Below are 25,966 nucleotides of genomic sequence, written 5' to 3' on the forward strand. Positions count from 1 at the left end.
TCCAGTGAATGAATTTAAATTTGAATCTATATCACCTAGCACTGAAATCTCATGATATCTAGCATGGTAAACAAAGTCAGCAACTGCTTCTGCTACATGGCAAAGAAGCTCCTAAGAGCTATTTAGAGGTGAAATTCAATTAAAGTCAATAAAAAAATTCTTTTTACTTCACCATGAACTTATATTAAAAGGATGATACTTTTGATTCAGTAGATAATCCTTTTACCTCTAAATCAGAATTCATCCAATGTCATATTTGGGGCTCCAAATTTAGTATTTTGGGCAAGTGTGGAGTTGCATTAGTTTTTAAAATCTGAAACGATATCATCAGATAACCTTTCAGAAACACAAACTTGTCCTCTGTCTAAATAAAATTTAAATCTCGTAACCTGAACATTTACACCTGTAATCCATAGTACTTCTAAAAGCATTACTTATAGAAGGGTTTCTATAAAGCCTATAATTCTAATTCTAAGAAGATTAATTATATTCTGTAACTAAATTCTGGATGTTTTTCCATATGCACAATATTCTCTGCTTTGCATTCAAAATTAGTCTATTTTTTTAGTATAATTTTGATCAGTTCTACTCTGTAAGAGGGAGACAAAGAAAAGTTCCCATACAAATGAATAAGGGTTTAAAAGGTAGTAAAAAAGAAAAAAAAAAAAAAGGATCAGATATCATATATGATATGATATTTATGAATATGGACTCTTAGTGAAATCTTTGTTTGGACCAAAGAAAACTTACCAAAAGATCCAGGAAGAAAAATTGATAGTAACTTGTCAATATCTGCAATGAAACAAAGTTATCTGGTGTAAATGTAAATCAGCTGTGAGGACTGAAGAAGTCTCATGCAATCAAATACCTGGGACACCAGTGACAAACAGAAGTCAGTGAAGATAAATGTAAATCGAAGCACAGTATCAAAACCCATCAGATTTTCATAGATGGAATCAGAGCAGGCTGTTAAAGCAGCAGAATGCATCCTTGGGACTACACAGATAGTTATAGGAATACTTTAATGCAGTGACAGTCAAGAAAAGTAAATACAGTGTTAGGAAAGGAATCAAGAGCAAGCCATAATTTTTCTGTGCCAACAAGAAAATTTTTATGCCACTGTGTCAACTCAATTACTCCCCAGATCCCAGATCTTGAAAAATGCGTTGATTTTTCACAGATTGCTTTAATTTTTTTGATTTCAGAAATAATATAAGACTGGAGAAAAGCAAATGTTAAAGCCACTTTCTAAAAAGCAAGAAGGGATCTACAGGTCAGTCAGTCAGTCTCTCTCTGATCCCTGGGAGAGCTCTCCAAGGAGCAAGTTCCCTTAGAAATCTTTCTGGTGACTCTGATATCAGACTCATATGCATTTGCCAAAGATAACCTGTTCTTTATAAACCTGATTTATTTCTATGATGAGTTTCCTAGATCTGTGGATTTGAGGAAAATGTTTGTGGTGGTTCAAGAGTTGTTCTATTAAGTTATTAAGTCATTTTTGTAAGTTTTATAAGAAGTTTTTTGTAATGGTACATTCTGCTGTGCCCCCATTTTCTGTAATGGTTTCTCCCCTATGAGTTTGTTATATAACCAGTCGTTTTCTGTCAATCACCCCACTCCCCCACCTGTCCTTGTCAATCCTCTCTCTCTCTCCCCTTGGGTGCCCTGTCTGTCACTTTGAGACCCTTTCCTGGATTCTGGAAAGATCCAGGGGAGGCGCTGAGTGATAGGCTGGTGCCTGGGAAATCCCCTTCTCCCCTCTTGTGATTGGTCTGATGTCTAAAAGTTAACACCCACTTGTTACACCCCCGTATTCCCTGATTAGCTGGCCTGTTGTCGCCACCCCTGGATCCTCCCCCGTTTATAAGTTTGTGCAGCCCGGTTCCAAACGTTCTTTCTCTGGGCAGCATGGTCAGTGGCAGAGCTCCTTGCTGGACTCCCCTTTAATAAACCACCTTTAACCCTGCTCAGGAGAGAGTCGACCCTTTGTCCGTCACCGCAGTCTTGACACCATCAGGTCCAGCCGCCGGTGTGGGGAACCAAGACCCCACAGGGAGGAGGTTGCTCGCCCTGCCTGCAACCCTGACCGATCCGCGTTAGCCGCAGTGCAGGACTGAGCTAGCCTGTGGTCAGCGCCTGCTAGGCGTGAGGGACACTGTGACAAATGTTTATTTAGCAGGGCTTTGAATCTAATCTGCCACAATGCCTTTGTTGGGGCATTTTGGTCCAGATGAATGGACTACCAGGTAAGTAAAAAATTGGATGTATGGTTATGCTCAAATGGTTGTGGTTCATAATCTACGTGGATATCGGTTATAGGTAGAGTTCCTGAGAGACAAAAGAGAGAATTTATCACGTTTACTATCTTTATCAGTAACCTGTGGGACAAGATGAATTGTGTCTTCATCAAGTTTGTAGTTAACTTTGAGACAGGACGTGCAGTTGATATGCTTGAGAGCAGGACTGCAGTCGAGAAACCTTTAGAAAGGCTAGAGAATTGGGATAACAGCATCCTTATGAAATGCAACTATGACAGCTGCAGAGTCCTGTGCTTGAGGCACACTCACCCCCTGCTGCCAGGGATCGGCCAGGGACTGACTGCCAGAAAACAGTTCTGCTGAAAGGACATGGTGGGCAGTAGGCCAAACATGCGTCATCTCTGTGCCCCTGCAGAAAAGCTCAATTGCATACTGTGCTGTAGCAAAAAGAGCATAGCCAGTAGATCAAGAGAAGAGATTATTTCCCTTTTTTCAGCAATTAAGAGACTCCATCAGGAATGTTTCAGTCATTTTTCAGGACCTTGGTACAAGAAGTGTTTATAAAGAAGATGGTAAAGGGTCTATGCAATGTGGCTGAGTCCGCTTGGTTTGTGTAGCCTGGAGAAGAGGAAACAGAGGAAAGACCTCGTCATGGTCCACATCTTCCTCACAAGGGAAAGCAAAGGAGCAGGCACTAGTCTCTTCTCTCCAGTGACCAGTGATAGGACCAGTTATAGCATGGCATGAAATTGTGTCAAGGGAGATTTAGGTTGGATTTTAGAAAAAGAGTCTTCACACAGAAGGTGGCTGGACACTGCAACAGGCTCCCCAGGGAAGTGGTCAGAGCACCAAGCCCGATAGAGTTCAGGAAGCATTTGGACAACACTTTCAGGTAGTTGTGATTCTTGGAATGGTCCTGTGCAGGGCCAGGGCTGGATTTCTATGGTCCTTGTGGGTTCTTTCTAGTGCTGGATATTCTATGATTCCATGATCCTATAGTAAAGTAGAAAGAGTTCGGTAGAGCCCAGAGTCCAGCAGAAGGTGACCAAAATGGTTGAGGGTGAAACACTTAATCTGAGAGGAGATGAGGCTTGTTCAGCCTGCAGAGAGAAAATCGCAGCTTTCTATTACAGCTACCAATAAGACAGAACCATGTTCTTGGACAGGATGAACAGATGGAAAAGAATACACAATGGTAATAAATTGAAACAAGGCAAGTTTGAGGGATCTACTTTATGAGGGTAATTAAGCACTGGAACAGGATTCCCAGAGAACCTATGGGATTCCTGTCTTTGGAAGTTTTCTAGACTCAAATGAACAGTGGAAACCAAGCAATAAGGTCTGAATTCATTGTCCACCCCGCTTTGATCAGAGGCTGGGTTAAACGACCTCTCTCAATGTCCCTTCCAACCTCAATAATGAAGTGATCTTGTGTTCATGTGTTTCTAGGACCCAAGTGATTTTTCAGAAATAAATAGTTCATAGCTGAATTTATAGCAGATGGTGGTATTTGAATAAGCCTGCTTTAGATTGTGATAGGAAACCTTATATAGAAAGCAGAGGCAGTTAAGAGTGTAAAATGGAAGGATATGCTTCAGCAGAGATCTAGTACTTTCAAATATGCAACAAATTAGATGATGAAAGCAGAAACAAGTTTTATTAAATTGACATACCATATAATTTTCAAAGTTGTAAACATAAATTGCAGGACAGATTCCAAAATCAAAACAATTTTGTCAAATTGAATAATTATTTGGGAAAGAGGAAAAAATCAATAAACATAAATGCAAGACTCTGCCTTTTGATTGGAATATTTCTTAATCCAGCTGACTACGTAACTGTAAAAATGGAGCTGAGGAACATTAGCAGAACATGCATCAAAGATGTTTTGTAGTTTTTAGAGTATAGAACAGCACAGTGAAATGCATTTATCAAACCGGAAATATAGGTAGTGATATTTTCCTTCTACTGCTAGTACACCTTCTGCTGGATCTTTCACAGACATCAAATTACAAGATATGGGAAAGTAGACCCCATATCATAAATTATCAGAAATTGTATCAAACCCTACTCACATGGCCTGTGAAGGAAGAAAGTTTGAAAGAACTGTTTTTTCAGTCTAGACAGGGACACAGAAAAGAAACATGAAACATACCACTTCTGAAAAATGCAAAAGGCTTCCTGTATAGTGGGGAAAAAAAAAAAAAAAAAAATCTGCTTTCTATCTGTGTGGAGGACAGGTCAAGAAGACATGAAATTAAATTGCAGCAAAAGAGCCTTGTGTGACATTAGGAAAACTTACTGACTTTAAAAATAGCAAATCACTTATATGGACTGATAATGAAAGTGGTAAGAGTCTGCATAAACTGTGGACTAGGGAACAGGCTAGACAGACCCCTGTCAGGGATGCTAAAGGAATAATTGTTTCAGCCTGGAGATGGAGAGTTGGAACAGATGACCTCCAGAGAACTTTTCTAACCAGAGGCATAGAATCATGGTAAGGGTCAAGCATGAAGTTTCTCCTCCTAAAGAAATGCATAATTTCACAGAAATGGAAAAGTTCAGCATTTATGATTTTTTTTTTTTTTTTCTCTTACAGTTGTGCTTTCCAGTGGTGACAAGCAGTTCCATGTTTCTTAAGGTGATGATGAGACTGGGCTTGTCATGATTTTGAAAAGCTCTTCCTGCCAAACACAAATTTAAATAGAATGGATTGAAAGATAGAAGTTTGAAGGGAATGTATTTAACAAATGAATGAATAACCAAATATATTCAAAAGATGTGATCTCCGAAACCCTGTGAGTCCTGTTTGCTGAATAAGCAACTGCTTATTTCACATAATCATTTAGGTTGGAAATGATCTCTAAGACTGAGATCATAGTTTCCAGATTGAAAGAACATGAGTCAATATCACAAAGGATATTGCCCCTCAGTAAAATTTCTGGTGTTCAGAAGCTTTGGAAGCTCTCACTTGATCCCTTCTTCATTGATGTTATGTGATATGACCCTACAGAACAAACTCTAGAATCACATGCAAGCACTTAAATACTCTTGAAAATCAATGGGTCTGTCAGGAGACAGGAATATTATAACATACCCTATAAGTTATTAGAGTTTGCACTCTATTTCACACAAAGCTTTTGTAAACACAAAAACACATGAAGTCTTAGTAAGTCCCTTTTCTTTCTGATAAAATTGGAGGGTTGTGTTGGCTCTCTACAAGTGTTGCTAGAGTAGTTATTATAAAGCAGCTGAGATGTTAAAGTTAGACCCACTGCTGGTGATAATCAACAATTACATTCACTTCAGTGGAAATTTGACAATTTATTATATCTCACTATCAGGTCAACAATGTGTCCAAAGAAATTAACTTATTTTTAAAATTGAAAGGCAAAATGCCAATATGCATTTAGTTTTCTAATTTGTTTACAGAACTTTTTTTTTAATGGTTTATTTATCTCTTTAATTAATTGTCTTATTAATATGATATTCTTTTTAAGATATCCTATTAAAAATATCTCTCTTCTTAATAGGGTTTCTTTTTAGGTAAATTTATATTAAATATGGTACAAGAGTATGATTTCAAAGTGGAAATGGCAGGTACTGTTTCAGCCAGTGTGGTGATACAAAAAAATTTTAAGGATTAGGAGTGCTGTATGGGAAATAATTATTCTGCCTTTGAGAGGAAAGGCTAGAATTAGTTGCTCTTTCCATTGGAAACTGGAAAGTGGAAGGAGATCTCTGGGGCACTGAACATATTCACCAGTGCTGAAAATGAGAAGCATTCCCTGTTGCTGGGGGACAGGAGGAATAGTGGCTGTAACTCTCCCTTAAGGTAATGACTGCTTTCCCACAGTTTTTGATTATTCTTTCAATAAGAATAACAAGAGTGATTTGCTGAAGTTGTGGCATAGGCAAAAGAGGTTGCAGGGACCACCATGATATTATCAGACTGCAGCCAAGCATAGGATTCCCTGTAGGCGTAGGCAGCTTTTGGATCCAAAAACCCTGCACATTTCCCTTTTATAGTCTTTGCCTAAGGAGTCTAATCAGGGCATTTTAATTATTATTTTTTCAAGCCTCAATCCATAAAAGCTTAATGCTTGCACAATAAACGACTAAAAAATTTGAAGGGATTTACCTATGTGCAGTTGTGCATAACAGCTTGCAAGATGAGACCATCAGCAAGAGTTCCAAAATCATCTGAGGAAATTAGAAGCTGTCCTTTCAAGTGTCCTTGAAAATGACAGTCTCAACCTAGACCCCTGTAGTCATGGTAGTTTGTTCAGTCTATTTCCATGTGAATATCAAGCAGGCAATTTAGAAGTCTAATTTTTACCCTCCCTTTACTATCAAAAAGGAATTAGACCATATGAAGTCATCAAGGACTATCTGAGGATTTGCTGTAACACCCATCACCATGGTATCTAAGTGCTTCCTGAAAAGACCTATTAATCACTGTGACTAAGCGTTCCCTCCTACCTGATCTGTCAGCTGAACGGCTGTTACTTGGGTTTCTGATTTATGTTCTCATGATTTAGCTTAAATATGGGCATCAGGTAGGACACTGGATAAATTCTCTCTTTTTGAAAAAGACTCAAATTAACAGATGAATTTGTTTCTCCTAGGGTGATGGGATAAGTTTAGGCAAAAAGTATAGGTTTTCACAACAAAACTGGGAATTTCAAAATTAGGCTGTAGGTAACAAAGGAAATGGCATTAATTGAGTTACTAGTGCATTTTCTGACAAAACAATTTTCATCAAACAGTATTATTGTTTTGTAGAAAAATTAAGGTACAGATTATGAAAATTTTCTCAAATGCTATTGGAAATTCTCATTGTAACTTCTATCATGCTGCCTTAAAAATCAGGCTCTTGGTCATTTTTGTGAAATGTAGATACACAGGTTAGAATGATAGCCTTAATGCAAGGCTTTCAGATACAGCATAGACACTTTCTGTCTGTCATGCTAATATACTACAAAAATTGTTGATTATATTGATAAATTTTGGGTTTATTTAACAAAAAACTACGTAAGATTCTTGTAAATTGTATGACTGAGTTTTCAAAATTATTCAAATTTCAAAAATATTTTGGTCTTTTTCTTCTTTCTAGATAAACAGAAATTTTCCAATAGGAAGACTTCAACATTTGAAAGGGAAAACAATTAAATCACCTTTATTTTTCATCTGATTCCTCTGTGAATTTAGCTAGTCCTACCAGTTAATGAATTCAAGGAAAATGGCAGTTTGTTGTGCTTGTTTACAGTTAATCCTAAAGAGGTACTACTATTGGTTTCTTTGCTTCAACTTGAAGTAGAAGTAGCATTCACAGATTTACCCCATTGTCCTCAATAAATAAAACTTATTATCACACCATTACAAGAAAACCTAAAAGTTTCCAAAAGTTACTTCTCCCATTAAGGACTGACTTTTTCCTCCTCTCTCATTTTTATTATAAGTCCTGCACTTCTTTCTGTACTCCACCAGCTTCACTCTTCTCTCTTCTCCTATACATAAATTTTGTTCTTAAACACAGAAATATGTTTGGAATTTCATTCTGTAGTTTGGTTCTGTGTCATCAACAAGGTGAGTTTTGGGAGGGGGAAATCAATTCTTATACAGTTCTTTGAAATATAATGTTTGCACAAAACGCACTGTGATTCCAGAAGTACACTTGATATTATGGTATTTTAAAACTTTAAAATTAGGATGTTTTAAAAGAAAAGCTTGTGGAGATATCCTCCTCGAAGAGCAATACGACGAGCACAGAGGAAGAGCAGCTCCTATCCTCTCCTCTCCTCTCTCTCCTCTCCTCTCCTTCCTCCTCCTCCTCTGCCTCTCCTCTCCTTCCTCTCCTCCTCCTCTCCTCTCCTCTCCTCTCCTCTCTCCTCTCCTCTCCGTTACATAATAATTTTAATGTTACACTTCTCAGACAAATTATCAATACAATCAACAATTTAGGGATATACTAGCATAGGAGACTTATAAAATATATGTTTTGTTCCAGCTCAGCTGAAATCACCTCACCTTCTAAAATCATGCCACATTACTTATGCATTCACATAGGTACCGAATTCAGTATAAATAAATATAAATATATTTGTGCTTAAATATATACATTTACAAAAGGTCTACATATCCCTGTGAAAAGAGATACAAATCTATAGAATGATTTGAACATTGATCATTTTCTTTTCCCAATGCCATTCAAATATACCTTAAGGAACGTAGAATTTTCATATGCTGAAGTAATGAAAAAGAGGGATAAGGTGTTAATCAAAGCAGGAAAATTTTGGACAAAACTTTTTGTCAAGCCTGTTAGCACAGTAATCAAACTCTTTTCAGTCTTTCCTCTTAAAATAAATTTGGCATCTTCTTTATAACTCTAATCTGCCTCTGAATATTTTCTGATTTTTGTAATTTTTAATGACAAAACTGAGGTGACTATAAATATTCTAAGACGTCTAAAAGATAGAGGTAAATTGCAGCTAAGTAAAATCTTCTCACAAATATTTTGTCCAGAACAGAGATTCAGTTTTTCTAGCTCAAGCCAGTTAACTACAAAAAAAGTACTTTTCAGAGACTGTCTGTTTCTCTAGAAACTCCATCAAACCGATCAAGGCTTTTTCAGTAATCTCACAGTCATTAGGATGACTTCATGTAACATTTTAACTGGCCTTATCTACATGCTACTTCTTTTCCACATTCTCGTTTTTTAGAACATCACTGTTATTGGTCAGGCCTTTATAGCTTCTCTCTAACTGATGCTTCTCTGAAGTAATTTAGCTATAAATAATTTGGTTTTGGAAATACAGTTTAAAATTTCCACCAATTAATAATATTTTCAAGCTTCAGAGAAGGGTTGTAAATCAATCCAAGGTGCATCTTCCACTGACTTTTATACTTCACCAGCATAAACTTTTAAGTCTTCATCTTCTTATCTTCTCATAATCTTTAGTAATCCTTCTTCTGTATTATATTTATGCATTAAAGAGTGTTCTTCAGCTCTAAAAAATGCACATATTAAATTCTGTGTTCTTCTGATGAGAGAACAGAAAAGTGCTCTCTTAATGCTGAGAAGTGGGTGAGGGTTTTTTCATATTACTAATTAATTCAGTTTAACTATTTTTGTTTGCTACCTATATTTCCAACTGTATAAAAACATAATTCAAATAAAATCACAGAGTATTTACTGGAGGTTATGAAATCTTGTTTCATCTCAGCATCAAGGAGGGTAAATTGCAGAAAAAGGCAGGGGTATAACTGAAGCACAAACAGCTGGAACTGGCTAAAATCCCCCAATATGTTGAGTCATCATCTATCTTGCCTCAGTTTCCCTCCTGTGAATCAAGGGTTTCTGTGTTAGAAGAGCATGTGTAACCCAAGAACTTGGGAGTGCAGTGTAAGAGCAATTACAGTTGTGTTAACAGCATTAGTCTCCAATATCTGCTGGGAAAAAGAGATGTCTACCAATGTCTCCAAAAGTTTCTTTAACAGCCCAAGTAAGTACCCTAAGCTTCCACTTTCTCTGGGGATTGGTAGTAAGTATGTTACAAACAAAGTTAGGGGCAGAAATAAGGATTATGGTCTTAAAAAAGTTAATTTGTAGTGGGCAGATAAAGTTTGAATTTTACCAGAATTTTCTGCTGAGCAGCTTGGTTTCCATTTGGATCAGAAGTAAATCAGCTTGGAGCAATATGTTACAGGGCTTATTTTGACAAGTTAAAGGATGGTGAATGGGCTCAAACTTTTAACTCCATTCTCTGTCCTTCTTCCATTGAGTCACTTTTCAAATATTTTCTAACTTTCCAACCTTCTTTTTGTCAGAATGTAGGGACATAGCTGCTCTTCCAGTGCCAGTGTGCAGGTTGGCTGTATCAATGAGTACTTAAAAGCCCCAGAAGTGCTCTACTCTGAGGATCATTTAACATTCTTTGGCACTGGTGTTTAATTAAAGAATGTTTGAACTCTTTCAACTGCTAGTCACTCACAGTTATTTGCATCACCTTTAAAACTTTTTAACATTTATTTTTATTTTTAGAAATGCTTAATCCCCTTTTTAATAGAAGAGAATGAAGAGGATTAAGGCAAAGAGCAGTGAATTGAATACTAAACAATCTGAGGAAAGATGTTCTGACAGCAGCCTGCATAGAGCCTTTCAGGAAGGCAGTTGCAAAACAGGCAGAAAGATAGAGGACATTTTAAATATATGTGTTTCTTAAAAATGACTGTCAATGCCTATGCATATGAAAAGATTAGAGATTTAGGTTAAGACAGATGTTCACATGACATATGAGGGAAATAAAAAGAAAAGGATCTGGAAAATAAAATTATTAGGGAGTGAATCAAAAGGTAAGAATATACCTTCTTACATATGACAAATGTACAGCTAGTCAGCATCCTGCACAGACAATCATCAATTCATTGCTATGCAGAGTGCCAACAGCAGGGTTCCACTTCAGATGTGCCTTTAAAACAACGGAGAGATATGAGAGAAACTGCTAGCAGAAAAATATGCCATCAATTTCTTAAGAAAAGATAATTTGGGTTAAAAAGAAGCTTTGGAATTTATCTGACTTTTTCTTTCAGTAGGGTCAAACTCAGGGACTTCTGCTTCTTTGGAGGCTGCATCCTAGTTTTCAGTGTAGACTATATTAAGTCTCATAAAGATCAGCTCTTTGGCAAACCTACATTTGCTTCATAATATAAATCATCCAACTTTTTGTAGTGATTATTTAAACTTAATGTAAAGATATTACAAATAGACTATATGCCACAATTTTTGAAAAATAGCCACATAGGCAAGATAACCACAAAGACAAGGCAAAAGGCATCTCTGATAACAAATACATATTGAAGATTTTAGGCGTCTGAATCACAGTTATGCAATCTCTCTCAAAAACAGTCAGTTTTCCTGAGGGCTTACAGGAGATGCATGATCTAGATAACAATCTATGCACTTTCATAATTGGTTTGGATTATGTTTTTTCTATGGTAGAAAACTATTAAATAGTAAATAACAGGTAGGCAAAGAAGCTTCTTAAAATTTGGTATTTGTTTGGCAAATATTTCAGAGGTTCTATGGTTCTGTAAATAATCATTTATCTCTGTTTCTGAGCTATTTGCAGTGTAAAGCTTTTGTGGTGATAATAGATGTTTTGCTATGTTTGAGTCGGCTTTGTCCTTCAGGCATCAAAATTATTTCCTTGCAGCAGATCTTCAGTTGCCAGTGGTCTCTAAAAGTGTGCCAGATTCCTTGGCACCATATGGGATTCTTCAGTGATATTCTCTGAATTTTGTGCAGCCTGGAAAGAGTATTAAGGAGGCCACGAAGTCCAGGGCCCACCTTGTGGCTGAATATGCAAAGAATGGTAATGAGTATGAAAGCTCCCTTTAGTTCAATGACATTCAAAGTCCTTGCTCTCACAATGCCTGACCACTGGAGTTACTGGAATGGAAACGACTGTTCTGTCATTTAATGACAGAGTGCTTTCCACTCATTGGGATTCAGCCCCAGTCTCTAGTGGCAACTGTGCTAGGATTTCTACAGCTCTAGGGCTGCAATAACTCACTAAACCATAAAAAGGGGTGGGACAGATGAAGAAGATTAAGAAATGCACTGGTTTGTGGAGGTTTGCTCATTTGCATATGTTTTTGTCTCCCCTGTGGATGGGCTGACATTCTGGCACTCATGCTTTTCCCCTCAAACAGCAACACTTGTTTGTCACAGAAAGCCCCAAGATACATCTCCTGTATTTGTCCTAGATACAGGCATTATACCACAGAGAACAATAAACAGTATTGATTGTTTCCTATCATACTTTCAATAATTTTTAAGATCTGTGTCTCTTAAGCAGTATCGAGGAGGCTGCTGGACTTGTGGCTCAGCTTCTGAACACATTGTGTCTCCTTAAGAAGGAGATTTATATTGGCTGCATCCCAGAGGCAAATATAATGACCTCTTTCACCTTGTCAAAAGGGCAGCCTTGTCAAACTCGGCAGTAGTCAATATCCTACAGCGCATCCATTTAGCACAGGAGCACAGCCCAAACTGGGACTTAGGAGTGCAGGTACTCAAATGCATAGGTCTGACAAAGACAGATAGCACAGGGATGCACTAACCGAGCAAGGACAAAGGGACGCGTTGCCTCCACTGTTTGAGAAATTGAAGCCCACTTAGATTTGTCCTCCATGCATTTTATGATGTGAGAAGAGATTTAATTTCTTGAAGTCCCTGATTTTAAAATGTACGATGCAAGGGAATATTTCTGCTCAATCCCACACATTTTCTTTCATTAATTTTTCTTTCCTTCCATTGTTTGTTTGTTTTGTTGTTGTTTTGGGTTTTTTTTTTCCTTTTAATTGTCTGGAACATTATCTTTTTCATATAGTGGGGGCTCTTAAGTAATGAAGTTTCCCTGCCGTTGCCCCCAGTGTGCTCTGATACAGGTACTTATTTAATAGCTTCTGCTTATTAGAGAAACATGGTAGCAAGCAGTGGTCATATCAAAAAGGTCAGATCTGATCTTTTTATTGACTCTCCTGACTAAATAAGTTATGTTGAAATTGTGTTGTGTAAAAAACTGTAACACAGAATGCATTTCACAGGATGAGATTTACTAAATCTAGGACTACATTTCAATTAAAAAAAAAAAAAAAAAACAAAAACAACTTTGGGTTACACCTGTGAAAAGAACCGAGATGTTTTAAATTAATATTTTTGTGACCTTTTTGTAAAACCATAAGTAAGTTTTGAAAATGATTCTATTTTTCCATAACTGAAGTTAGTGTTATACGTGGCCTAATTACCCCTATAAAAAGCCCTACAGTCCAAAAGCCTTTTTTTACAATGTAAAACTTTGCCATGATCTTGAATCTATTTAGAATTAGAATTCAGATCATAGTTTTCTGACTATAACTTTAATGCAAATCACAACAAGCAAATTTAGTTTAGCCAGTTAAGTAAATTCCATATAAAACCACAACCAGTCCCCAGTCCTACAAACGCTCAGCATGTAGCTAATATTAAGTCACATTGATTTCAACTGTACTACTAACAGTGTGAAAATTAAACACATTTATAAGCCTTTGCAGGATCAGGGCTTCAGAGAGCTCACAAACTGGCCTTTGATGTCCATTTATAAATCCCCATTATAATTAACAGGAGTTTTACAGGCACATCAATAGCAAAGTATTTGTAGAGTGCATTCCTGCTAGCCAAATAGTCTGCAGATGGAGTCCCAAAATATTCATTGACTCCCTGCTGACAAGGAAATTATTTATTATTATTACCTACATGATACAGTACTAACCTTGAAAATTCATTATATTCTAATGAGGCCAAAGCCACTTAAACTAACAATCACCACCTCAAAATCTGTATTAATTTAAGGAAACATTACGGATAACATAGAATTAGAAATTTTCAGAATCCTTTTTTTATGTCCCATAATGGAGGAGAAAAAGCTTTCTAGAAACCAGAACAATGCTTACCACACTGAGCTCTGTTCTGTTTTCTACAGTAGGAAGTTGGCATCAAACTACATTATGGGACAGAAGGGCATATGGAAATAAAGAGAAGTTTTTAAGCAAGGGAAGGAAGGGTCAGTGAGTGCTTCAGCAGGAAGACCAGTCCTTCTACATCTTGTCTCAATGGAAGAGCAATCAGATATGTTAGAGATTTAAGAAAAAAAAAATCTATTGCTATGAGAGGCATTTTATGGAATCTGCAGGGGTATTTATGGGAAAACAAGTTACTATTTGCTTTTGCTTTCTCTTTTGTTTACATTATTTACCCCATGGCCTTGATCCATTTTTGAATTGGGAGAAAAAGGAAGACACAGGTGGGAAATACTTTGTTTTGTTGATTTTAAAAGGCAGAAGTTTAATCTGTGGGGTGAACTGTTGAGGAGATGTGCAGGTATAATGATTAAAGCACATAAAAACTACTGCACTTTTCTAACTAAAGACTTTGAAAAGACAAAAACTTATTTATTTAAGCAAAGGTAGTGGGTAATATTGAGGAAAGGGATTTGGGAAGAGGCAATGTGTATGTATGTAAGTATATCTAAAACACTATTATGTAGAAACTCAGGTTCAGAGTCTGATTCTTATGCTGTGAAAGGGTCACAACATATCATAAAGAATAAGCATGTCTTAGGTACATGGGAAAAACATATATTTTATAAAACAACTAATAAAAATCTTATTTTACTTGTTCTGCGCTCTGATCTTCACAGACCTTTGCAAACATTTTATATTTCATTTCACACCAATCTGTCTTAACCCAAGAGGATATCAAATATTAATTATTTGGCTGAAAAAATGTTCCCCATATGCCAAAGGGTTCTTCTTTGTCTTTACACTGAATCTGGAGAAAGCTGATGTACATTTACAAAAGCAACTTAGTTTTTCATGCTAGCACTGAAAAATTTCAGTATGTTTCACTGAAGTATGACAAATTAACCAGAGAGAATCTGACCTATTCAGCAAATGTCGGGGCTGTGGGGGTTTATATTGTGTTAATAACAAACAAGTAATACAGTCAAAAGTTCAAGTTTGGAATGAGAGTAAACAAATTTTGAATTTTGTGTCTGAGTCGCAAATTCACCAGCTGGTGTTTTCATGATAAATCAAGTGATATAGTGAGCAGTCTGAGGAGGTAGCATATATGTGTTGGTTCATGACATAGTATGAACAACTATTTGGGGTTCACCATAAACCTTTCTATAAAATGTTCTGGAGATTGGAATAAGTCTATCATACTGTTCACTAGCTGTAAATATGTGTTCACTTTCTTCATCTTTTAGTGTAATTACTCCTCCAGGGTTTTGCCGAAAGATTGATATGACCAAATTGTAAATAAAGACCTTCTCAAGGGAAATGTACACTCACACTCATTGGCCTTCAAAGGAGGAGTGTTATTCTCTTAAAACCTCTTTATTATCTTTAATTGAAACATAGGTTGAGGAGAATTTAGTCATTTTCCCTTCACTCCATGGTTTACTCTTATTTTAACTTTTTTTTGTGTGTGAAAAGGGCCTAGATGAGTTCACCTTGATTTTGGACATAAGAAATTTTAGAATTACTTAACTCTTGAATAATTCCATATCTGAAAGATCTATTGTGCTATAGCAGAAACAGCATCTTAAGTGTTAACTTGGTAATGGATGTCAAAAGATCACCATATGTTATATTTTAATATACCCTTGAGTTTAGTGTTTGCTGAGACACTGGTTGAAAAGTCAAACATCCTGTGTCTGTAGTTAAAACAAATTCAAGTGGGTATAATGGGAAAGAAAAAGTATGAATTATCATTGTAAAACATGTCTTGAGTGCTGTGTGTAAGTCAGATTACCATATCCAGGAAACACTAATTTCAGTGAGAAATATCTAACAAAATTGTGCGTTAGGTATCTATCAAGGAAGACAAGGCTAAAACAGTCAAAACATCTTTAGGAGGATGTTGGTGTTTTCAGACCTGCACCAGGCATTGACAGTGTGATATCAAGTTGCTCAATCCATCTGTCCTGGATTTTTTTGCTAGCAAAGAAAAGCACCTCACTCCATTGACCCCAGTTCCTCCTGATCATGGCAGCAGAATTAGCATGTGTTATGGTTGGAAAAACTCGACTTTATTGTCTTCCTCCAGGTGCAGTGAAGCACAGGAGATATCCCTGGACATACCCAAACACATAGTTTATGTATTTTATTGCCCTTTTTCCCATTATTTTACCCTCCTCTTCACCATCATTTCTGCACTCCAGCACTGTCCTGAATAATTACTGATCATCATTTTCTCCACTAAGATCAGTCTTGCTACATCTATAGTTAAATTTGATATTTCTTTTTCTGCTAACTAGGTAACCTCAGCATGACATGCTCAACTAAAGAAGGCGGCCTAAGTGCTGTTTAACCTGTAAAGCTGTTCTCCCCAAAAGGTCTACAATGCTCCCCTCCAGCTGTCTGTGGTGTTCAGCTTCAGCTTCTCACTTACCTCCTCACTTACCACCGCTGAAACCTAGGTGTGCCTGACAGTCCTCAAAGTAACATTTGGCATCTTATCACATTGTTATCTGTCATGTCCAGCTATTTTTCATGTCATAGTTTCTCATGTCCTGTGCAGTTTGCTTAGCCTTGGACCACAGCTTATTATTATTGATATCTGCCTGTAGTCCTAACAAAAAAAGGAAATTACTATTGGCCTCTTTATCTTTCCAATATGAAGACTGCGGTCAGATATGAAGTGAAATCTTGCAGATATCTGTTTTAAAAGTACAGCATGTAGGGCTAAATACTGAAAAGAATAACATTAAGAAACAAACTGATATAGCAGCAACTGAATATATGTATAAGGATTTATCAGACACCTAAATACCACTGTGATGTTTATAAGACTGATAAGCCTGGTCAGTTTGAACTCCAAAGAAAAACTTAATAGATTGACTTTCATTGATGCCCTTCATACTAATGCTTAAACCATACTCACTTTTAGTTGCTCTCGGTAGACATTGTAAGTAATGAGTCTTTAGCAGCCACATTCCACACCCAATGTGAGCCCTCGGTACTGTGCTCATCCCCTCAGCGGTCATCTTCACCCAAGCATAGGGAGCAGACTCCAGAGCTCTTCCATGTGATTCACTGATGTGGGCAAAATGTCTGGGATCTTTCCCTTTTGTAAAATGTCTCAGTTTCTAGACACGTATGACTCCTGGGCCTGTGGCAGTGGCAGAGGTTCTGGGGAATGCTCAGGGCAGTTGCTGTGACAAGTTCTCTGTCCTGCTGCCTGGCTCTTTCTTCCCTGTCCAGTGGCTCCTCATTTTCTTAAAGGTTGTGTGTTTTCAGTGAGCAGTAATTGTCTATGAGCAGGTTGCTTATAGTTCTGGAGCCTTTGCTTTGAAGATATATCCATATTTCAAACATTTAAGTACTCCATGTTTTTTCCTAGCAAGAAATGCAACATAACAAATTCCAGCTCACATCACAAGTTCTCACAGAAGATTGTTAATGCCCTTAACAGATGACAACTGGGGCCCTGCAGAGATTGCCTAGGAACAGTTAGCTGAAAGCCTGAAGTTTATTCCCTAAAGCATTACAGTTTTTACAGGGATACAGGGTGCAAAAATGTTTTTACACATATTTTTATATACTGTTCTTATGTCTAAGTTTAAAGAAATCTAATATTTCTTGAATCCTGCCTAGTGTAGTTCTGGTTTTATGGGTCCAATAGACCTTTGTTTTGGCTGCAGTATAAACTGCTCATCTTCTAGAAAGGTCTTTCTTAATACTAGGCAGTGAAATTAAAAGGCAGTCATCCAGGGGGATAGTAGGTATAAAGAGAAGGTACAATGCCAAGGCAAAAATACCTTCTTCTAAACTAAAATTTAACAATTATGTTAAGAAGGACTCTGATGTGTTTCCTCAGGGTGATCAAGGATTAGACTGCTCAATTCAGGAACTCACTTCCCACTCCACCATCCAACAACAGATTCTGTCTTGGCATCTAACATCTCACTGACATCATTGAGTCCTGTCTCTGGTCCAAGTCAGATTTACCTTCTACTCCGAAGTTCAGTCCTGAGGAAAAAAAAGGACCAAGGACATTTCCCACCAAAAGTCAATTTAGAAATCAGCAGATGAATACCTGTTGTCTAGTTTAGGGCAGGCATGAACTATGATAATCTCATACAAACCCTGTATTACAGCTGACGCTCCAATTCAAAGAGTATTTTCAGTGAAAGTACAGTATCTAGAAGTAAATGCACGCTATCCTCTATTTTACTAGCTCCACTTCTATGTGTGCATTCACTAGCTTTGAAAGATAACTCTTAAAATTAGTTACAGCCACTTACATATGAAAACACTGAATTGAACAGAAACAGAATTAATTGACCAAGAAACAATGCTGGAAACTAAATTTGCAGCTTCTTCCTTTAAAATAACAATTAAATCCTGCAGTACTACAACTGACTTCTTATTAATTTTGTCTAATAGCTGTTATAAATGCATGAATACATAGATTAAACTTTTTCAGACACTAGCAATCTACAGGTAGTAGTAGAACAATTATGCCAGAACTGCTACTTAAGGATGAATGTAAGAAAAGATGGGCATATTTTCAAGTATTGAATAGAAATGTGATAGCTGTCTCACTTGTATTTAACATACTGTATTACTATTTCTTTGTTCTCCATTTAGTAGCTCATCGTCCCACTGTTCTGGCAGGAAAAATATCCTTTTCAATTAGGACACACTGTCTTTATTTATAACTAAAGTATAAATAGGCAAGAGAATTTATGGAGTCAAGAGACACTTTGGTAAATACATTTTGTTTCTTCTACTGTAAGAAATGAGTAGAAGGAGAAATAAGGTTCTCATTCTAGAGTGTGAGACAATGGGAGTTGTACGTTCGACTACTGCTCTGAACATAAGATTTGATTTGCTGTTGCCTCTGGTTTCAAGTTCTCAGATATAATAGTACTACTAAATTATCTTACATTTTTGAAGTTTTTCAGTCAAATGCCCAAGGCATTTAAACTTTGAATAAGTTTGTCATTTCCCTACAGTGAGTTTTTGGAGAAATTTTTGTACTGCACTTTTCCACTTTTCTGTCGTGCTCCTCTCACTCCAGTCTCCCCTGCCAGGTATCATGCCAGGTCTACCTCATTTGTACTGGATTATAAAATGTAATGTAGCTTCTAGTGTTTCACATACTAGGCAAGAAAGAGGGTTTCTGCTTCTAGTTCTTCAAGTGACAATTATCTCTCCATTACCCCCTCTTTTTAGTGTGTTGTTTAATGCTGGGAGAAATTTGGGATCAAATGGACATAGCACAGGTGGTCATATTGCCCATGTATCCAAAATAACCCTTTCCTTGCTTTCCAGCTGTCTATCCTGCTGCATCACAGCTACATCCCTGACTGTATGCTCAGTTTCCCTTCCAGAAACAGGACTGAAAGAGGGCTGGTAGTCAGCACTTTTCTTCTCTCTACATACAGAAACAGCAGTATCAAGGTTAAAGCAAATATCTGTCTAGGCTGCTTTTAAGTATTTTGCATATTTTGCATCTTATTCTACCCTGAGCCCATTAATTCGTCACAAGGTCTCTGCATACACCAGAGCACAGCATTGCCTGCAGAAAGTGCTACCAGACTGCAGATGTCTTCCAGAACTGACCTCCACTCTGTAGGTTCTAAGTATTGAAAAAGCATAACAGTTGTCCTCCATGTTTCCTTAATTAAGGACATTGCTAATGACGGGTGTTTCTTTGTGGAGTGGGGCAGTTCAGATGAGAACAAAACACTGTCTTGTCAACCTTGTGGTTAAAGATAGGTTTAGAAGATGTTATAAAGATACATTAGAATAAAATATACTCTATCATCAAACATTCATAATGTAGTTTCAAAAGCTAAAGTATGGGGGGAGACAGGAGGATTGATTTAAGTAATATTTTTATAAAATTACTTCAGAAATTAAAATATCCCCAAACACAAAGTTAAAGATTCTGCAGTCAAACACCAGAGGACATAACTTCTATTTAGTTTTATGTAGCATAATTACCATGCTATGCCCATGATGTGCAGGGTGAAGCAAGCATATTAAAGCTAGATTCATAATTAGATCTGAGGTACTATGCTAATTAACAAAATGGATAGACAAAATCTGTATTTCATTAGGGTGGGATGTATCAGTTTCCTCCTGTGCTTCTACAATTTTGATATATTATACTGCAGTGAGCTATTTCCAGTGGATCATGTTGGGATGTTGTGATAAGTCACATGCCAAGCGACATAATAAAATAATTTATGATCAACCAGACTTGAAATCAGTTTGGGGAATTCTCTGTATTTAATATTTCACCAGATGAGTTCATCACATTGCTCTCAGATTTTCAAGCTGGTGTTGCTCCTGATATTATTTGGACAGTCTTCCTTCTCTCTCTCTCAGAAAATGAAAGAATAAAAGTTCCTAAGTGCATGTCCACACCTGGTACTGTCCTATCCTCTCACACTGAATGTCTTATATATTTTAGGTCTTATAAATCTTGTTAAGACTTATATTTTAGGATTTAAGAGCTTGTTCATCAACTAAGACCTTGGTGCATATACCATGCAATGAAAACTGATCAGGTGTATACAGACAAATAGAGAGTTAATTCTCACTCTCTGTTTATACTGTAAAGTGTAAAGAAGAAAAATGTACCTGAAGAATCACAAAGGCATGAATCAATTTTAAAAAACAATATGACTTTTTTCTCCATCATTTTCTTACCATTCTCTAAAATTATTTTAAAAAACAAACCCAGTACTTTTCTCTAGCCAGCCCTGCACACATAAGAAAACTTTCCCTGGTACTAAGCCCAGGATTGTATCTATCAAAAGACTTTCTATATTGTTCAGGTATAGCAGTAATACAAAATGAGTTAGTAAAATCACGTCCATCTATACAAAGCTTAATTGATAAATTCAGTAGAAACATAAAAACAGCCTTTTTTTCTTAACATGAATAGTTATGATTTAGGGTATTATTTATGTTAATTAAGTTGAAGAAGATCTCTAAGATCAAGTCCAACTTATGACCGAACACCACCATGTCAACCCGACCACAGCACCAAGTGCCACATCCAGTCTTTCCTTAAACACCTGTAGGTGTTTACACTATCCCTGTAGGGATAGTGGCTCCATGACTTTCCTGGTCAACATATTACAATATATAATCACTCTTTCTTTGTAGAATTTCTTTCTTATATCTAACCTAAACCTTCCCTCATGCAGATTTAAACTATGTCCTTTCATCCAGCTGCTGGTTGCCTGGAAGAAGAGGCCAATCCCCACCTGGCTACAATCTCCTTTCAGGCAGTTGCAGAGAGTGATAAGGTCACCCTTGAGCCTCCTCTTCTCCAGGTTAAACACCCCCAGTTTATCCCTCAGTTTCTCCTCACGGGGCTTGTGCTTCATACCCTTCACCAGCTTTGTGGCTCTTCTCTGAGCACAAAAGAGTTGCAAACTTTGCTATCCTTCAGCAGTCACAAACCACTTAGATTCATCAATGTTATAGCTGTTAAATACTTTATTTAAAATGAATTTTATGTGATTCCTACTGTTGTATCTTCTAAGTATTAAAACCTGTCTTAGTAATCTGCTACCTCCTCCAAGATTTCGATCTTTGAAATAATATAGACTTATTCGTAGACAATCTATGCCTCACATTTTCTTCATCACAAGTTTTACAGACTAATGTTTGAACGGCTGCTTCACAGGTTTGGAAAAAATGTGATTTCAGGCTCCAGTGCATCTGATTGGCAACTCTTAGAAAAATGGCATACTGACATGATAATTTTGGCTAAATCACTAAAAAAATTAGACTAGGGTTCAGCTGTCTAAAAGTAGTTAGGTTAGAAGTCTAACTTCCCTTGAAACAATTTTTTTTTCTCCAGTGCAATATTTTTGTTATTAAAAGCTTATATAAGGATATTATAATTGCTCAAATAATACAGTCAATGAATGAATAGTCAAATGAACAGTCAATTGGACTGTTATGGATGGTATTGTGAAGTGAACTCATGTCAAAGTAATTGATAACTGTTCTTGTCTGCCCAACAGACAGAAGAATTACCACCCTCCAACAAGTCTGAAGAATGACATTCTGATTTATAGGATGTGCTTCATTATTATTTTTAATCTCCCACACAAGTACTTAAGCTCAGATAATAGCTGAAATGCTTGAAAATCTGCAGCTGAAGGATTACAGTATTAGCTTGTAGGAGGCACATGTAGCACTGACATTAGTAATTAAAAAGACATCTGCAGAGAAAACGCATAAATGCAGCTGTCATTTGATTTGGGCCCTTCTAGATGACTAAGACCCATCAGACTTCTTGAAAAACTAATAAAAAACAACTGATTCACTTACCATATTAGTTGCTAAAATGTATCAGGCGATTTGGATTTACAGCCAGCATATACTTTCCAGACTCTAGAAAACAGATGCCATGGAGACCAGTTATCCTAGGAATAGCTCTTCATCCCTTTTAGGTCATCTAGAGGAACAAGTACAGATAAATATATCAGACAAAAGCACTCTTGATTTCACTAAGCTGCTCTTTTTGAAACAGTTCTTAGGCAGTCGAACTAGTAACACTGTTGCACTTCACATCTTCTCTGTACTATACAAACAGCTCATTAGGTCTCAGCATCAGTCTTTGTTCTCCAGATCTTACAGGCAGGAAAACTGAGGCGCAGAGCTGGGAGGTATCCAAGGCCAAATATGGCGCCAGTAACCAACTCAGGATTACAATTCTGGAACAGCTACAATCAAGACTCCCATTTGATTCACCCCATTCAAAACAACATTTCCATTCATAAGAAGGGCTCTGTCTGGAGAACAAATTTTCAAGATCATGCACTTTTGAAAGCTAGTTATTGACCCTTATAGGCTCACCCTAGGTGATAAACATCCAGGCCCTGATCTAAGGCATTACTTAAGCACCTATATTAAAGAAACAAATGAACAGACAAAAAATAATGTTAAGTGTTTGAAATCAGCCTCAAACAAATAAACCTAAGGTTTTTTTGGTTGGGTTGGGGTTTTTTGTTTGTTTGTTTGTTTGTTTGTGGGTTTTTTGTTTGTTTTTTTTTTTTCTTTTTTTTTTCTTTTATTGTAGTTGTCATCCCAGCAGGATTAGTAGCCTTGGCTGACATCTTCTACCACAAGTAATCGCTCTTTGCAATTTTTATGGTGTCATGGGTTGACACAGTTTGGTTTTTAGTTAGGGAGGAATGTGGAGTGTTGCCCTGTCAGGAACTTGGAATTCTTTTAGAAAGGGCAGAGACCTATCGGAAGGCTAGTTTGGGATATTGGCCTCTGCTTTGACTACCAAGAATGTTGAAATACAACTTTGGGAAGTACCCATATAAACCCTGATTTTTGTTCAAGACAGCCCTTTTTTCCTCCTGGCCATCTGAACAGGTAAAATAGAGTGGGGCCTGCTTTCCCCACCCCTTGTGGGGGAGGAGCTGGCCTGAGGTCTGGCCGGGCTCCATCGGCTCCCGGTGGGGGAGGAGAGGTTGCAGCTTAACATCAACTACTTTCAAAATTTCCCTGGAGCCCCAGAGCCCCGGAGCAGGGAGGGATCTCTGCTGGGCCCCTGATAACAGCTACGGGCCCGGTTGGGCCAAGGCCACCCTGGTTGTCACCGAGGGGTGGGCAGAGCTCCCCCCCACCTCCTCCCTTCCTCCAGTGATTCCCAGATGGAGAGGAAAAGAGTGGAGGGAGGAAACTGGGCCAGTCTGAGGTGCAGTGGCAGAGAGACTGCTGCCCAGGGCAGAAATTACATGGCCACTGCAGGCTTGGGCAGATTTAACCCTTTCTTGGCAATGTGAAGCTTCCAAGGCCTAACCCTTCCCTAAGAGAGAGAAAAAAGAGACAGAGTGGATATAAGAAAGACACCACATGAAGGCAGTGAAGCAGGAGTGAAAGAACTGATAAAGATTATTGGAAGGAGGGATTGAGGAAGTGGACATTTTTAACCGGACTTCTCTGGGGTAAACTATGGAGAAATGGACTGTTTCTCGTATTATCTTAATGTTGTTTGGAGGAATGCTGATTCTAATCAAATTAGGGATTGATATGATTGAGATTTAAGTGAGAATCTTAAAGCCCCTCACTCTTGGGGTAAAAGGAGGTCTCAGCCTTTGAAACAAAATTATTTTAGAGAGAAAGTGATTTGAAGCCCTCAGCTCCTGAGGTAAAAGGACGTCTCTATTTCTTTTGAGATAGAGATGATTTTAGAGATGGAGGAAGAAAATCCTTGTTTTATACTAGAACAAGCATTCTTAAACAGTACCCCAGATACAATGAGAGACCCATGAGTAGCCAGGGGAAAGGCTGCTAATGGGTGGGACTGCACAATCTGCAAAAACTCCGGGCGGTTGCAGATTTGTGACATTGGGAGCCACAAGATTGTTTTTGCCTTGTGGTGAATGTCTCCATAAGACTCTAGAGAGACTTCTCACCCAAAGTGATGAAAGATTATGTGAAACTGACTGAAAATCAAAGGTTATGTCTCTCTGTATTGTTTGTAAGAAAGTTAACAGTTTGTAAGGGGAGAGAAGAGTGTTTTGAAGCTTCATTTTGTTACGGTTTTTGTTGTTGCTGTTCTTTTCAACTTTTCCATTCTTTTAGTGTGTGTTAATAAAACTATTTGTTTATTTTAAGCTTGAGCCTGCTTTGCTTCTCCTGATCCTGTCCCACAAAAAGAGAGTAAACACTAAGACCACTACACTAAATTTGGCAAACAGAATTTGGCAAATGTGAAACCACTACATATGGTCACTTCTTTCTACTGTCTAACATAAAGACAGTGAATAAAGTCAAGTAACTACTGCCTTTTCCCCCACTCTGGTTTTTTTTTTGTTGTTGTTGTTGTTGGTTTTTTTGTGGTTTTTTTTTTTTTTTCCCCCCCACAGGCTAGATAATATGGTCCTGCCTTGCAGCCAGGCATGTCATGATAAAACATGATAAAAAACATTTTATACCATCATAGTGTCTCTGAAAAACCCGTCAAAACTGAGAATTTTGGCATAGCAGGTAAAACACAAAACAGAATATTCTAGATTGCTTCTGTTTAATTTCAAATATCTATGATGCTTACTCAACAACAACAACAACAACAACAACAACAACAACAACAACAACAACAAAAAAAAAAAAAAAAAAAAAAAAAAAAAACCAAGCCCAAGCCATATATTGTGTCATTCAATATTTCCTCCCATAACTGGATTCAAAGTTATGTCCACAAGATTATTTTGACATACAGAGAAGTGACAGAATATTACATGTGTGTTTACTTAATTTACTTCATTTGGTGTGCAGCTGCTCCAGAAGTTGTGATGATCAAGGATCAGCAACTCCATAGGCAAGGTCCATCTTTTGCAGTTATAGAACTCCTGTAAGTGTCTTGCCACAGAGCTTTCTAAATGGTACAGGTATTATTTTTATTTTCACACACAAAAAATTATTGTTACTATTTTTTTTCCCCTCATCTATAGCAGTCTAGTGGAAAAGGAATGCTAAATCTCATTTGAAAACACTGGGTCCTGGATAACAATTACATTAAGTCTGCAGCCAGCAGCAAGAATAAGAGATCCAAAGTACATGTCTGACAGGCGTACACCAATGCGCAGAACAAACCAATGACTCTTTTTAATCTCAATGTACACGATATATTTAAATTTAGATATAGGGATTCTATTTATGGACGTCTGTTGATAACATATAATGACCAGTATTTTCCTGATGGTTCACTCTTCCTTCCCCAGTTGAAGGTCCAATTTCATACTTTTAAATTGGTTCCTCTTATTTTCAAAAAGCTAGGGATCAGCTTATAGAAGTTCAAATTTTACCAGAAGTTTTATTGAAAATCTAATATCCTGGGTTTTTCCTTCTCCCTAACACTATTTCAAATAGATATGCTAATTCCTTTAATCCATTCAGTATTTCTAGAGTTGAATTGAAGTTTATTGAAAATCTGGTGTCAAAGAAAATGCACTATATTAAATCAAGTTTCCAAAAAACAGAGCAAAACTATTTTGGTATGTTAAATTTAGACAAGGAAAATGTATGCACAGAATTTTTAAACGCTATTGAATAACATGCTACAGTAGAGCCATTTCATCATTTTCCTAACAAATAGAAATTCTGAGCTA

At 37.2% G+C, this 25,966-nt stretch overlaps 2 long non-coding RNA genes across 4 annotated transcripts in view; one reads left to right on the forward strand and one right to left on the reverse strand.

Annotated features, from left to right (window-relative positions):
• The window catches only part of LOC120750828 (uncharacterized), a 91,408-nt gene that overhangs the window by 18,919 nt on the left and 46,523 nt on the right, over positions 1 to 25,966 (reverse strand). For all 3 annotated transcript variants that reach the window (XR_009207679.1, XR_005700167.2, XR_009207680.1), the window contains one exon: positions 22,173 to 22,299. This is a non-coding gene — a long non-coding RNA (uncharacterized LOC120750828). The remainder of the gene's footprint in view (positions 1 to 22,172; positions 22,300 to 25,966) is intronic.
• LOC120750826 (uncharacterized) lies at positions 1,914 to 7,476 on the forward strand. The gene is made up of 4 exons (XR_005700165.1): positions 1,914 to 2,246; positions 4,689 to 4,755; positions 4,858 to 5,056; positions 7,375 to 7,476. It is a non-coding gene; the product is annotated as an uncharacterized LOC120750826 (long non-coding RNA).

This window comes from Hirundo rustica, chromosome 3, assembly GCF_015227805.2.
Source record: "Hirundo rustica isolate bHirRus1 chromosome 3, bHirRus1.pri.v3, whole genome shotgun sequence".
NCBI classification, from domain to species: Eukaryota; Metazoa; Chordata; class Aves; order Passeriformes; family Hirundinidae; genus Hirundo; species Hirundo rustica.